The 10,525-nt window shown below is 36.3% G+C and overlaps 1 pseudogene; it reads left to right on the forward strand.

The window, feature by feature from the left end:
• Positions 1–7,446: 7,446 nt before the first annotated feature.
• Positions 7,447–10,219, forward strand: LOC115954770 (annotated as a pseudogene).
• The last annotated feature ends 306 nt before the right edge of the window (positions 10,220–10,525 follow it).

Raw genomic sequence — 10,525 nt, forward strand, 5'->3', positions numbered from 1 at the left:
TTTATGGTTGTAGAACCTATTTATGGTGACGTGTTCATTCTTTGTATAATGTGGAGTAATAATATCTTATAGGAAAAATGGCTCTAATCTCTCCTAAGGTTTTCTATAATTACACTCTTGTTCTTCTGATTTCGAATTGTACTTTTTTTTTGTTTTTGGGTGGGGGGGGGAATGGTTTCTGCGTTAATGTTACACTACTAATTAAAGGAGAAAACTTCCAGGTGTTTTGAAGGGGAATGATTATTCTGTGTTTTACGTGCCTAAAAACATCTAACACTTACAACATTATTAACTACCAAAAAAAAAAAAACTCTAACTTAACTCATATTATTAACTTATTTAATCATTCTAATATTAAAATACCCCTACAATACCTGGTTCCTATGTTAAAAGTCTCTTCCAACCTCATTGTGAACCCCACCAAATTATTGATCAAGTTCATATATACAACTTTTGCTTCATATTATATTCTTCTTTTAGTAGAAATCTCCTGCACCTCTCTCACCCATCCTTTAACTTTCTCTTCTAATCTCTTTATATTGGTAACACACATTAGTCCACACAAGAAGAAAATATCAAATCTGATGAAAACTAGGGGACCATCAACAATATCAGATCTTCCAGATGAGATAATCTTGGACATTCTCTCCAAGCTTCCCATCAAAACCTTCTCTCAGTGCAGGTATGTCTGCAAAACTTGGCAAACAAGAATCACTTACCTTGATTGGCTAAGTTACATGTTGACAAACACTGTAGTAGTACTAGTATGAGCATTATAATGGTTGAACTTGGCAAACTTAGCTAGGTTGGTTGAACAAGAAATCCCTGGAAGTTTTACCAAATGTTCTTGATTCCAATAAGGACCTCAGTTTTGGAAACACTATTTGATGGGTGTAATAGGACACTTCAACTTGCGGGGTCATGTAATGGCTTGCTTGCTTTGTTTGTCCTGTTCCGATTATGATGGCCCTTCCTATGTTTGTAATCCTGTTCTTGAAAGTACACTACTCTTTCCCTCAATTTCCGAGATCACTCAATATCGTGCTCCTATTGGATTTGGATATGACCCTTTGAATGATGAGTATTAGGTTGTGAGGTTGTGGTTTCGTTTCCTTTCATAGATATGGATTGCAAATTTGAGTTGGTGGGTGAGATATACACACTTGAGTGCGAGTCTAAGGGGTAGAGGAGCATTGGGAATGTGCCACATCCTATTGCTGCAAAATATCCTGCAGTTTTTCTCAATGGAGTCCTTCACTGGATGACCAATCCTACAATTGCACTTGATTCCACTGAACCTATTGTTTGCTTTCATGTGGGTAGTGAGGAATTTTGTGTTCTACCTAATCCACTTGGTTTAAGGGTCATCAAATAGCCCACAGCCCGACCCAGAAACTCAATGACCCACCAGGCTAATGGGTGGTCCGACCATTGTTATTGAGGCCCATGGGTAGCCCACTAGCCCAATAGGTCAGGCCGTGGGCTAGTTTTTATACCCATGGGCAATAACTCATAATTCATAACAAAAATATATAGGATGTGTATGAATGATTGATCTTGAGATATTATAGAGGAATTTCTAAAGAGAACTTCCTAAACCACTAAGATACTCAAAGTAATTGTGCTAAACTTAGTTTACTAAATATATATTTTTCTAGTGGTCTAGCAAATTTGAATTAACCATTTGACATTTTTTTTTAATTAAAGATAAAAATAAAAAACTATTTAAAGCCTTGATAAAAAAAAAAAAAAAAAAAAAAGGTTTCCATCAACAAAATTAAATAGATTTGATTGTAAAAAAAATTGTAATTAAGTATTAAATTCTTTAATTCTTTTCTTTAAAAAAATAGATTGATTATTCCCTTATAAAAAATTGATTCTTTTCTTATAAAAATAATAAAATAATATGCTAACACAAGCCATGGGTAGCCCATTAGGCCCAGCCCGATAGCCCAGCTCGCTAAAGGCAAAATGGGCATTGCCCATGGACAAGGTCATCAGCTGAGGTTTTCTCTTTCGGCCCAGCCCGACCCGACCCGTTAACTAGTTAATAGCTCATTATGCCCAGCCCATTGTGCCCATGGGCTAAGTAAAAATGGGCCAGGCTGGCCCGACCCAGCCCATTGACGACCCTTAACTTGGTTTGTAGAGTCTATATTTTTAGGTTGGCAAACCATAATCAAATGTAATCAATTTATAGTGTTTTTGGTGAGTCTTGTGTATGTATTTTAAATTCCAAGACAAAGATCCAAGTTCAACTCAAGTTCAGCGTAAGAAAAAAAGAAGTTTTTGTAATTTCAATTGTAAGTTTGACTAGTTGAGATAAGTTCAATTCTAGCTCGACACCTAGTTTGACTTGTCGAGATTGTGCAATTAGCAAAAATTTGAAAGGCAAAAAAACCCATAACTTGCTCGGTTCAAGCCCGATTCGTGATTTGTTTGTTGTGCTATTTAAAAGACATCATAAGCCATCCTTAGATAGAATTTTCAGAGAGAGGAATTACCATTTGTGCAGCTAAAGTTTGTATAACCAAGTTTTTCTCAATTTCATTATACAGGAGACATTCAAAGTAGATCTAAGCCTCCATCTATTCAACCCATATGGGCGGCAAATTTGGATGGTACCTCTATTTCTAAATGTAAATATGTAATGAAAAATGGAGAAATTTTTTTTTTTTGGTTTCAGTAATTGTTATGATTCAGAAACAAAATTGTGTTTGAGTCTTGAGATTAAAGTTTTTTTGACCAAAATTGATGCTATTAGCCATGTGCCAAGCCTTGTTTCATAACGAAATGCTAGAGTAATTACGAGCAAGATTGCAAACAAGGAAATGTGTTATTGAAGTTATCATGTTTATGAAAAATTATTGGGTGATCTCAGAGTACGGTGACGTGGTGCTCATTCTTTTCACATTTATGGTGGATCTCATCAAGAATTTGATTAGTGGGATTAGGGCCATAAATAAACCAAACAGTTTATAAACAGCTCGGGCTTGACTCAATAAAAACTTTGTTAATATTTGTTTGTTTATAAACATGACAGACTTAAGCCTTAGGTTTATGCTTGTTTACGAGCCAAGCCCAAGCCAAAAAGAAAAAAGGTTTGGAATTTGATAAGGATGTAGTGCAAAACGCATAGTTGACACCATCCAATGAGATCTTGTCTTATCAACATTTCATAAAATAAGGAATAGAAAGTGCTACACAATAATTTCTCATCCGCATCCATATGCTCTTGGATCAAACCTCCAAAATCTATTGCTTCCTTCTACTATTGTCATTCGGTACCACCCCCATCAGTGGTGGCTTTCTCTCTTCTAACCCATTCCCTTTGTCTTTAAACCTTACTCCCTCTCTCTCCCTCTAAAACCACTCGCCATCACCATCAATGACAATGATACTACTTTCCTCCTCCCTCTAACTTTCTCTCTCTACTATTCACTCAGAGTGGTGACTTTGAATGTTGTTGCGTGTCCATTACTCCAATCTCAAAACAGCAAATAAGAGTAGCCATATCCCAACCAAAAGCTCAGAACCCTCCACGAAAACATTCTTCCCAATCCTAGATTTACAACCTGAACCCAAATTGACAGTATGCCTAGCAGTATTAAGCCCTTGTATATAAAATTTCCAACCAAAATTAATGAATGACATCTTTCTTTTTTAAAAGCTAAATGACAAAGAGAGCTTATTTCTAGAGGAAAACGTAGGATGATCTAGAGAGGCTGAAATAGAAAGAGAGAGAGAGTGGTTGAGCTTGGGAACCACTTCCAAATATGGCGGTGGCGAGTGGTAGCTATCATGGTCAACTGCAGAGGTCTAATTAGAGAGGCTTTGGGCAAAGAGAGAGAGGGAGAAAGAGAGGAAAAAAGGTATTGATTAGAATTGATTGTGTGCACCTCTCCCTATTCATTGTTTTGTAAAATGTTAACGTGGCATGTAGAGATTGGAAGGTGTAAAACCAATGTTTTATACCACATCTTGATTTGTAGGCTTGCAAGCTCGAGTTAGCTTGAACATTTTACTTTTGTTGTTAAGTTGAGCTCAAACATTCACTACAATATTCCCAAATTAACATATCACCTCACATATAGGCTATTAAAAAAATAAAAATAAAAAAACTAAATTGCAGATTGTGGCTGGTTCATGTGTGATGATAGGCTAATTTAGGAATATTGTTGTAAAATTATTCTGAAGTTTTGTTGAATATTAATTATATTATAAATATTAGCAATGTGATGTGTTATACCATGTTGTGTATGCTAGAGTGGATGCGGAAGAAGAAGCATAGAATAGGAACATCAAGAACACGAGGGTTACGTGGTTCAGCCTTGACGGCCTACATCCACGGAGGAATCCCTTAAGGGCTACATCTTTATTGTGTAATAGTGTAGTAGAATAACCTCTTGTGTTACAATGAACCCTAGCATGAGTATATATAGAACCTAGACTACTAGTACAAGTAGGACTGGGCTTGAGCCTATTATATTGGGCTAATATATGTTTAATATATATCTCTAACACCCTCCCTTAAACGCAAGGCGGAAGCTCGATGAAGGCTTAAGATTGGATAAGCATGAGAAGATCACTTGGAGATGCCTTGAAGAATGCCTTTGAAGAAACCACAATTAAGAATGTGCCAAATGTCCAATTTCGGAACTTCAAATGAAGAAACGGAGGCCAAAATCGGAATCTACATGAAAAACTAAGCAAGATAGGCCCTTTTGGAAAATTTTGACTTTTGGTCAAAGGTCAATGCAAAAGTCAAAGTCAACTGGTCCAGAGTCAAAGTCAACAGTCAAAGTGTTCACGGGTCAGATCCGGGTGGTCCGGGTCGGGTCGGTCCGGGTCAACGGTCAGCTAGGTGACGTGGTGCTGACGAGACAACACTGCTAACGTGGCTGATGACGTGTCGTTGACGTGGACTAGGGCTGATGTGGAGGTGCTTGCATGGCTGCTGACGTGGAGTGATGACGTCATTCGATGACATCAGATTACATCAACAGTAGTTTTCCAACGCGTGGAGGCGCGTGACGGCATTACCGGCGCATGAAGTATATGCCAAAAATTATGGAAGCGCGTGAGAGCGCGTGTAATCTCGGCTGTTGGCCGGAATCGTAGGATTCGTAGATCGCTGGACGAGGAGGCCGAAAGGGTGGCGTGTACACCCAGAAGACGATCTAGAAGTCAGGAATCTATGGCGGCGCGTGGGAGATTTTCTAGAGGTTACTGCGGCGCGTAGAGGCGCGTGGCAAGGCTTCGGGTGACTGGATTTCTGGGTTTTGGTCGCGAGAGATCTTGGAGCACGCCTGTGGTGTTGGTTTCATCAGGCGAAGCTTGGAGTTGCGCAGATCTGATAAGTTAAGTCACGGCTTTGTTTGAGTTTGTGGATCTTGGACACAGCACTGCGCCACGGTGGCTGCGAGATGCCGTGGAGTCTAGATCCAGCAGAGAAGCATGCGTGACTTCTGATGGTGGTGTGCATGTGATATTCTTCTTTACTGGTTAGAGATGTTTGTTTGATGCCAAGAACGAAATTTGGCTCTGATACTATGTTAAATATTAATTATATTATAAATATTAGCAATGTGATGTGTTATACCATGTTGTGTATGCTAGAGTGGATGCGGAAGAGGAAGCATAGAATAGGAACATCAAGAACACGAGGGTTACGTGGTTCAGCCTTGACGGCCTACATTCACGGAGGAATCCCTTAAGGGCTACATCTTTATTGTGTAAGAGTGTAGTACAATAACCTCCTGTGTTACAATGATCCCTAACATGAGTATATATAAACAACTAAACCCTAGACTACTAGTACAAGCAGGACTGGGCATGAGCCTATTATATTGGGCTAATATATGTTTAATATATATCTCTAACAGTTGTGTCCCTAGTTTTATTACTATTTTATTCCATTTTTTATATGAAAAATTCATTATAAAAGCAGAGAAACAATAACTATCATGTAGTATAGTAGTAATAGGAAACATGTGTTTAATATCTATTTTTCATTGGCCTTTACCTAACATTCCAAAATTAACTTATCACCTCACATATGGACCATTTAAATAATAATAATAATAAATAAATAAAACTAAATCGCAGCTTGTGATGGGCTAATGGTATTAGGCTAATTAGGAATATTGTTGTAAAGTTTTGTGGTATCCTTAGCTTTATTGTTAATTTCATTCCATTTTTATCTATGAAAATTCATTATTTAAGCAGAGAAACAATAACAATCAAGTAGTAGGTGAGAAATTATTGTGTACTCCCGGAATACCATAAATGCATACTTCCTCATCTCACATGAATGGTGAGTCCCACTAATTAAATTCATAATGGGATCCATTATTTATGTGAGAGGAGGGATTACGCATTAATCTCACGAGGAATATATATGTTGCGGCCAATAGTGTTGAAAGGACCATGCAAGGGCCCGGTGGAATTTACCTTAAAAGCTTTTACAGATGAAGCATCTACAATTAATGTGAACCATTGGATCACGTTCCAATACATAGATCAGTTGAAACACAGGCGTGGTGGGAAATTGGATGGCCAAGGTCCCTCTGCTTGAAATGACAATACTTGCAATAAAGATCCAAATTGCAAAGCTCTTCCCGTTGTAAGTACTTGTATCTATGAACCCATCTTAAATTGGGCTAAAATTGGTGTAACCCATAATCATGTTCTTGGGCCATTTGTCATGATTCATTCATTTGTTCCATCATTCACTTCCTTTCACCCAATAGATTTTTCTATAGGTTGTATAGTCTCACATTTCTATAGCATTTTTTTTTTCTCCCTGGTACTTAGATCATGTTCCTTTTATTAAAAAAAAAAAATCATTTTCTTTCCCCTTCAATTATTAAAATTTACAATCTATTTTTTTTTAGGTTTGTCTTACCCACTTATTAAAACAATTCTCATTTTTTTTAAATAAGTCAAATAAACCACAGAATTTAATCTAAACACTTTTTAAATCCAAACACCCCTAAATTTTAAGGTGTAAAATCCAAATTCTAAAACGTTATGGTATAAAATCTAAACACTCCCAAACTTTAGGAAGTAAAATTTAAATTCTAAAATTTTAAAATGTAAAATCTAAACAAAGTAGAACAATCGGAGTTTTGAGGACACAGAGAGAACTATATCTGATCTAAAATTATTTTTCTTTAGAACTTTGTTGGATTTGGATGTTAGCTTTACAATGTCAGCCTTTATATTCTGTTTTTGACTCGATAGATTCATGTGATTTGCATGATTGATTGTTTGGCCCCCAGCTGTATACTTGGGTGACTATTCTTTGATATCAATAAGAATTGCATTACTTATATAAAAAAAAAAAAAAAAAATACAATTCAAATGTAATAATTTAATATCTGCATCTAACTTTTGTCTATGTCTTTAATGGTGTCTCCAAATCTCGTCTCAACCACCAGCCACAGCCACCTTAGAATGCCTCCAAACTAAAACACTGTCGCATACCCCATACCACTGGTGACTCAGACCCCACCCCTCTTGGCCTTTGACTCCACCCATCCACAACCGAACACACCATCAACACATCCACAAGCTGAGACCCAAAACCACCTAGTGGGATTTTCAGTTTTTCACCCAATCCACTCCTTTACACCTCCTGTCATTCACAAGGATTACTTTCCTCCCAAAAGTTCTTCAACTTTGAGCTACCAAGACTATCACAAACAAGCACAGATAAACTTAACAAGTATAACAAAATATCTAATACCCACATTACCTTTCGAGCTCCAATCCCAACTTTCCCAATCTTAGATTGGTAATATTTGAAAGCCATCTCAGCATACTATTAGCCACGTATGCAAAAACTGGATGGAAAATAATTGAAAGAGACTAAATTATTACCTTCTGAATATCTGAGAGACGAAACCAAGCATTTTAAATTTAAGGAACTAAAATCAAACTTACCTCAATTTTCAGGGACCAAAAGTAATAATTTACTCAGTATTATATTGTATATCCTTTTTTTGGGTTCCTAAATTATTTTACTTTCCTTCTACTTGACCTTCGTAATCGTATCAATTGGGCCTCAATTATAATTTTTATTCAACTCTCAAAGGCTAACAAGATGGTTTGATAGGTCTTTTTCTCATCCTATATTCTGATCATTCTCTCATTTCAGCAGTTTAGTCTGATGAATTGTATAGAATAAGCCTTCTTTTATCTACGATTTGGTCTTATAAAATGGTTCTAATTGTATGATATTATGTGTCAATGGCTAAAAGGTTTCCCCAAGCAAAAAGAGTAATGTTGTTCTTCTTCTTTCAATTTTTTTTTTTTTTTTTTTTTGATAAGTAAAAATATTTCTTCTTTTATTTTTCATAATCTTTTAAAATTTATCTTCTTTTTACTAAGGCAGTATCCTTTTATAACCATTTGGTTTCACCTCAGTGGTTTTGCAGATGTATTTGACGTTGACTACTTTATTCAACAGATGAATGGGTTTATTAAGGTTGTCAAAGAGTTGCCACCAGAAATTGCATCAAAAGAACATTTTCTAGTAGACTGTAGCAAACGCAAAGGCCAATTTGATTACATTGAAAGTGTTCTTCCATCCTTGCTGGAACATCATTATATTTCAATTACACCAGCAATGAGCCAAAGAAGAGATAGGTATTACCTTGTAGTTCTATATTTCTTGCTTAGCGATGACACTGGAACCATATTGTTGTGACTGAGAAATTCATCCCACTCGGAGAAGGTTGACTAATGAGATGTATAATGGCCACTAGTTTTATGATAAAGAGTTGAACTGTCAAATGCAATATGTGGTTTGGTTTCAACATGTTAATTTGAGGCGCTGGCCACATATCTTAGATTGGGTCTTGTGGATATACCTGTTTCATATTTTAGGAAACTTTCATTTAGTGCTGAGAGAGATAAGGTGATTTGAGGGCCAGGAGCTCAGATGAGTTGAAGCATGTGTATTTGAAGTCTATATGAGTGGATATTGTGTTAAATGTCCTCTTCAATTGAGGGGTTCCTAGATTTTATGGACTCCTTGGGATTATAACTGTTCTATCTTTTAGCCTATGTTGTTCGTTTGATTTTTTGTTTTCCATATACACCCTTGTACTTGACTTGCGTTAATTATTCACTTAAAAAAAAATGAAAGATAAATTGAAAGTCGATTGAACATCTTTGTCTTTCTCATATGAGTTTTGATGTCTAACAAGATTGGTTTAACTTCCATATATATGTGCTTTAAAAAAATAATAATAGTGATTAAAAAAAAAATTCCACCATGTCTTTGATGTTCATGGTTTATTGCTGACTACTTACTTTTTCTTGTAGGTATCCTCTGTATGCAAAAGCTTCCCTTTGTCAAGCTTGTTAAAGTGCGTTACGCCTGACTAGATCATTAGAGAACAAGGCTTATGAGCTCCTAGAAGCCATACCCAAACACTTTCTCTCACTTCACCTTCGATTTGAACCTGACATGGTAGCATACAGTCAATGCGAATACTCAGGTCTTTCTCCATCTTCTGTCAAAGCCATTGAAGCAGCACGAGGAGATAGAAAACCATGGACTGGAGAGTTAGCCCAAGTTTGGAGAAAACGGGGAAAATATCCTCTTATCCCTAATGAGACGGCCTTCATACTTCAATCACTTTCCATTCCAACAGACACAAATATATATTTGGCAGCTGGGGATGGTCTGATGGAAATCGAAGGCTTGACATCTTTTTACACCAATGTAGTAGGATTTCACAATTATGCACGGGAACACAAAATCTGCATTGGATTATTATGTGTCTATTAATAGTGATTCTTATGTGGCTACATATTTTGGAAATATGGATAAGATGGTTGCAGCAATGCGAGTTTTTAAGGGCTTGTACAAAACCCTTTTCTTAAGCAGAAGAGCTTTTGCAGAGTTCACTTCACAGGATTTTAGTGGGAGAGATATGATGCAAGCCCCATGGAAGGCTCATCTAGAGGATTATGTCATGGCAAGAGGGTCTGCTTTGCCTGACTGCTTTTGTGAGTTCAAATTGTGATTTCAGGCTCATCTTTCTTGCCATATATTGTATTTCTTCATTTTTTGTATGTGCTATGACTCTAGAAGCAGGTTTTTTGTTAGGTGTTTCTATAATTTTTTAGGGCTTGTAGAACTAAGAGTTTTCCCCTTATATCTTATTTTTACAAGTTCTAATGTTACTGACTTTAATTATGTATCTCTTGGCCAAATTTTGGGCATTGCACCTAACCTTTTTGTTTTCACTTTTTCTATTAAACAAGTTTCCTTTTGCTACATTCGTAAATTCTTAATCCATCTCTTTACATTACCCATGCATGAATGTGTAAAATCCAAATTCTGAAACGTTATGGTGTAAAATCCAAACACCCCCAAACTTGAGATAAAATTCAAATTCTAAAACTTTAAAATATAAAATCTAAACACTTTCAAACTTAAGGGAAGTAATTTGCAATATACCCAACATAAAAATAAATAAATACATATATACATAAATAATAATAACAT

The sequence above is a fragment of the Quercus lobata genome, chromosome 8 (genome assembly GCF_001633185.2).
Source record: "Quercus lobata isolate SW786 chromosome 8, ValleyOak3.0 Primary Assembly, whole genome shotgun sequence".
Classification (NCBI taxonomy): domain Eukaryota; kingdom Viridiplantae; phylum Streptophyta; class Magnoliopsida; order Fagales; family Fagaceae; genus Quercus; species Quercus lobata.